The following is a 5,899-nucleotide window of genomic DNA, read 5'->3' as shown; positions in this document are numbered from 1 at the left end:
GGGGGGGGGGAGGAATGGGGAGAGGGGAGGAGGGTCCGACTGGGCACCAGCAATCAGTGCCCTGTGTTACCAAGTCTCTGGTTCATTCGTAATTGCAACGGATGTCTCGGACGCTTGTCTCGGACGCTTTTCTCGTCCTCTTGGTGATGGGTCTCTTTAATATTGTGTGACTAGGACCATCCCAACAGCATCTGGCCCAGAGGAACTGGGTTTAAATAATTAAAATCCCATTCCTTGGTTTATTAAAAATCCCAATATCGACTTGGGGTGGTCCCTGGACGCCTCGCCCCGGGGCTGTGTCCGGGGCAGGGCAGGTGCAGCGCTGCGCCGCCTCCCCGAGCGCGCCCCAGAAGCTTCCCCAGCCGCTGGCCCCACCGTCCAGGAAGCGAGGGCTGAGCTTCTCTCGAAAGCAGCTGCCGGGCCCAGCGCCTGCGAGCCCCGAAGGGCACCCAGGCTCCCCTGGCTCTCCTTCCTCCAGGGTCCCGTTCCGCTTCGGCCTTCCCTGCGTGGGGCGTTCGGGGACTAGAAAGAGAGAAAGTTCTTACCTGTCATGTTGTTAAGCCTATCAAATCCTGCTACACAGGAAATCTTTAAGGTATTTTTAAAATGGCTTAAAATGTCATTTCTTCATATGCATTTAGGCTAAATTCCAGCCCTGCAGGTAGGTTCCAGGAGTTAAGTCCCAGAATTAGCAAAACATTCGTGGATATTTGGCCATAGTTCTATAGGAAAGACTGTGGTACCCCAAACAGATATCCGTTCCAGGGGGATGTGGGTAAACGCAGGCAGGCCGCTGGCGGCGGGTCTCCCGGATAATGATGGGGTCCCCAGACAGGGCTCCTCTGGTTTCTGCTGAACTGGGTACAAGGCATAGAAGTAAGTTTATAATACAGATGCTTAAAACCCTTTGCATGAAATTAAAATATAGAGAGAGCTTATTTTCCCCTTGCTTGGTTACAGTTTGCAGTACACACAGGAGGTTTCGTATGTCTATTTTCCCCCTGCCACGTCACGGACACCCCTCCACTGCTCAGAGTAGCCAAATATGAGTTCCTCTGGACGATTTTCTCAAGCAAATGAAATCAGCAGCTCCTCCATTCAGGATTTCCACCCGTTTGTTACAGAGCTGGAAATAGGGGAGTTCCCATCCTCCTCGCGCTGCGATTGCGGCCGCTCCTCTTTATTCTACTCTCTGCGGAGGCCCGCGCCCGTCCCGGGAGGCGGCTCTGCCAGGAAGGCGGCCCGACCAGTGCCCCGCGCCTGGTCCGCGTCCTAGCCCACCTTCGCCCCTCCTCGTCGTCTCCAAGACGAAAGCCCCGAATGGGAACGCGGAGTGTTTGTACCCACTGCGCCGCAGCTGGTCCCGACACTTGCAAAATGGTCAGTGGCTCCTGCTCGGCCAGGCTGAGTGTGTGCGTGTGTGTGAGCAAGGGAGCGAGGGTGTGCGGTGTGCGGGGGGTGCGCTGTGTGTGCGCGCGTCTCCGGGAAGGTCTCGCGGCGGCTGGAGCCGGGACTGACAGCCCGGGCGGAGCGCGAGCAGCTCCACACACTAAACCTCTCGCCTCTCCCCTCACCCCCACCCCTCCCACTCCCCTCTCCTCCCACCCCCCCTCCCCGGCCCCTTCCAAGCTCTCTGATTGGCCAATGGGACAAAAGTTTCTGTGGAGACGGCTGGGCGCTGACGTCACGGGCAGAATTGTCCCATTTAGGGATCCCGGGGGCAGTGCGCATGCTGCAGGCTGCAGGTTAGAGGCAGGAGGAGGTAGCAGCGGGCGCGGCGGCAGCCAGGTGGCGGAAAGGAGCACTCAGCATCCAGGTGGGGGGACGACTCCAGCAGGGTTTCCATGGAGATTCCTCTGGGTCTAGCCTAAAAACAGCAGATCAGCTGACACCATTAGCTCAGGACCTAATTACTGCTTATTGGAGCAACAAATGAGGGAGAGGGCCAGCTGCAAAGGAAGAGTTTTTATCCTCCCCCACCCCCCACCCCGTCTCCTCCTTTCTCCCCTCTCGGTCGCTCTTGAGTCCCGGGTGAATTCTCATTAACTTGCAAGATTCCTGCAACAACAGCTACCCTTCTCTAGAGGCCACCCGGACTGCTTTTATTCTTTTTCTTTTGTATCAAAAAAAAAAAAAAGCTAAAATAAATCAGTTGTCCTGAGTCCTTGAATTTTTGCCCAGGAAATATTAGACCAGTAGAGCTCAGAAGTCCACTGCCTAATAGAAGTCACAAGTGGATCTGATAGAAGGGTGATGGGGGAGGCAGGAAGGAACAAACACCTTAAATGTGTTAAATTAGGTATTTATCTTTAGGTCTTTCACATTTTTTTTAAATTTCAATATCAGATATGTGGACTAAGGATTTGGAAAGAAGCATATTTTGCATCACCCTTGTGTGGTATACCTCACAGGAACACTATTAAAAGTTTAGCTTGTGGCATCAGAGAGGATGATTCCAAGTTGGGAGATCTGGATTGTGTTGTATATTAGTTAAATGTTTCCTAGAAGATTCTGGAAGTATAGTTGATTCTAGAGTGGTCAATTCATTCAAGAGTAAGCTGGTCCTATAGAGTTCACTTTCTCTTACGGTTTTACCTTAATTCACAATTTCTGAATTCTTTTTGGTAGCTCTTTCATCTGAAGAGTCATCTCATCTCCTCTAAGTCTCATTCAAGTACTTTCAGACCCATAAAGCCTTCTCTCTTTGACTACTCAAGTTAAAACAGTCTGTCTCTAAACTCTTCTGAATAAGTGTTTTATCCATTTTTTTTAACCTTGTCTCATAGTAAGACATATACATTACATTGACACACAGTGCATTCATACATCTGTCCTCCAAAAATGTTATGAGAAAACATTTTATTACATGGAATACACACTGATAGTTACCCGATCTTTTCCTACTATTGTCATTACAATTTGCTAAAGTGTAGTCCTAACCCAATAAATTTATGAAGCAGCAAATGATGCCTGGCAACCTATAGTCTAAAACATTGTTTTAGATTAAATGAACTACACCACTCCTTGTACTGTAGTTATAGTTTCACAAGAGTATGTTTGTTCAGATAGAATCTTGGTTGGAAGACCCTTGAGAGTCTATATTTTCTTGTTTTCTAGATAACTCCACCACAATGAACAATGCCCACGGTAAGTGCTTAAAAAATAGATACTGAGTTAGTTAATAAAGGAAAGAGAAAGAGAGGAAGAAATAAGCAGGAAGCACAATCCTTGGCAATTCCTATTGGCTTTTGCTGGATGGTATTTGGATGAAGTTCGTTCCCACTCAAGGACATACCAAGGCCTTACCATGTACTGTGCTCATTATATTTATGATTATACTTGGTATTCTAGTGTATGGAAATTAAAACACTTTAGACATAAAGAACTCATGGAATATAAGCAAATATGTCACCAACGGCCAGCTGTATCAACTAGATTTGGTGTACAAGCAACAAAACAAAACAACACACACACACACACACACAAATTAAGTGATTATAAAGATGCTTTTTTTTTTTAGAAAGAAAAGGTAAATAATTCACTATTGAAAGAATATTCACATTGGACTAAAGAAATAGAGTCCCAAGATTTTAAGGGTCAAGCTTCTCAGAGCCATGAAGATTCTCTTGCCTCCAATGGAACCAAGGTGTGCTCTGTTCTCTACTTATTCTCTTTATTAATTGTGCAATCTAAATCAATATTTTTTAACCATATCTTTCCTACTTAAGAGCATAAGCACCTGACAAAAATCTAAAATCTGCTTCAGCAACTCACTCCAGACTCATTTCTTTCCTTTTTATTTTTCTAGAGCCAGGTCTTCCCAGCTCCACCTGGAGGGTCATATTGACCCTTTCCTTCAACTATATGATTCATGTGACAGGCTGACTGGAATTTAATTTGGGATTTCCCCCAAGACACTTTTTCAGATTTGCCTCTCTAAAAGCTTATCTCCCCAAGAAAAGTGCCTCTTCACCCCCATATGTGAGCACCAATTCCTAATCCCTGCCCAGGGTCCTGCCTTCTATTTATAGGGAGAGGAAATCAGAAAATGTTTTATCAGAAAATAATATTTTAATTAAAGCTAATCCAAATTTTCATCTGCAATCAACATGATTTTGTTATGAAAGTAAAACTTCTTCTAACCTCGAGGTCGGTTTGTGTATGACATTTTGAAAAATTTAGAAACTCTTATATTTTAATATCAATCACAAGTATTTATGCAACACCACATATTCATCAGCAAAATGTTATAGTCCAAGCAACATGTAATCTGTAATCATAAAATAAGTGTTCAAAGAATAAAAAAGGCTTCCTCATATAATTATGCTTATTCAACAAATATTTACTGAGCACCAATTACTTGGATAGGCTTTAAGTCTCAAGTCATCAACAAGACATGCATATACACATTGTACTCCTCTAATGGAGCTTAGATTTTTCTCAGGAAAACACAATAAACAGGAAGCAAATAGCACTTGAGGTGAATGCTAGGAGGGGGAAAGTGGTGCTGTAATAGAAAACAGTGGCAGAGGAGAGGGACTTGGTAACTCAGGGAAGATCTCTGCATATGTGACATTTATCATGAGACCTGAAGGATACAAAGGGATCAACCATCTGGAGGACCAGGAAGGGAAACTACAGCACAGCACAGAGGTCCTAAGGCAAGAGTTATTGGCACATTTGAGGAACAGAAAGAAGGCCAGTGCAACTGAAGCGTACTGAGCTTGGAGGGGTGAGTATAGGGATGGAGGTCTGAGCAGTCTTCTACGGCCAGATCTTGTAGAACAGTGCTTGCCATGATAAACAGTTTACATTCCATTATCGATCCAGCAGAAAATTAACAAAGGATTTAAAGCAGGAGAATTATGTGATGCGATATGCATTTTTATGTTTCACTGGTCATTCTGAAAAGAAAGGATTGGAAGAGAACAAACATGGAAGAAAGAAGACCAGTTAGGAAACTTGCAGTAGTTGTCGTAGCTTAGGTGAGGTATCATGGTGATCGATTAGGAAGGTAACAGTTGAGGTAGAGAGAAGTGATGGATGACAGATATGTATGAAAGGTAGTGGAGGGCTTGCTGATGGATTGCATGTGGCAGGTGAGGGAAAAGATTGAGTCAAGGATGACCATATGGCTTCTGGCTTTTGTAGTACGGTTTGTGAGGCCATTGACTTAGAGAGGGGTGCTTGAGGAGGAACAGATTGGAGTTGGAGGCTGAGGTAGGAGCAGAAGTAGGTTGATGTGGAGAGGCAGGAAGAATTTAATTTCAGAGAAGTTAAATTTGAAATACCAGGAGAGTTGTTCATGTAGGCATTTGAATATAGAAGTTTGAACTACAGAGAAAAGTCTGGGCTGAAGATATAAATACAGGAATTTTAAAGACATAAGAATGAATGACATCACCTCTACCCACATTCGTCCATCCCCCGAAAGGAAAAACCTTTATCTTTAGATATTGATTTTATATAAACTAATACCCCATCACTAAAATAGAATGTCAGACACCGAATAGCAGAAGTTGGCTTCTTTTGGTATAACACATAATGGGAAAGTCTGAGAAACACAGCAAAGCCATTTGGCTCAATCCTTGACTATACCTAAATTGTTAGTGCGTTCCAAACTTGATGGGACTTTAAAATCCTCTAAAATTTAAAAAGGAAAGCTTGAAAACATTGGGTTAGATCTCTTCTAGATTAAATCAGGACCTGGAGGTGTGCTAAAATTGGAATCTAAAATTTGAGGATGGCGTATGAACACATCTGTCATCGAAGGGATGGAATAGGGATTTTTGGCCACTGAGTTGAGTCAGTAAGACAATGTGTGTACTAGAGATTGTGATCGATGGTACTTGTCACTTTGAAACCTGGAAATTCTGGACATCATTATGCATTCAGTTGC

The sequence above is a fragment of the Ursus maritimus genome, unplaced genomic scaffold (genome assembly GCF_017311325.1).
Source record: "Ursus maritimus isolate PB19 unplaced genomic scaffold, ASM1731132v1 scaffold_18, whole genome shotgun sequence".
NCBI classification, from domain to species: domain Eukaryota; kingdom Metazoa; phylum Chordata; class Mammalia; order Carnivora; family Ursidae; genus Ursus; species Ursus maritimus.
This window is presented reverse-complemented; position numbering follows the sequence as displayed.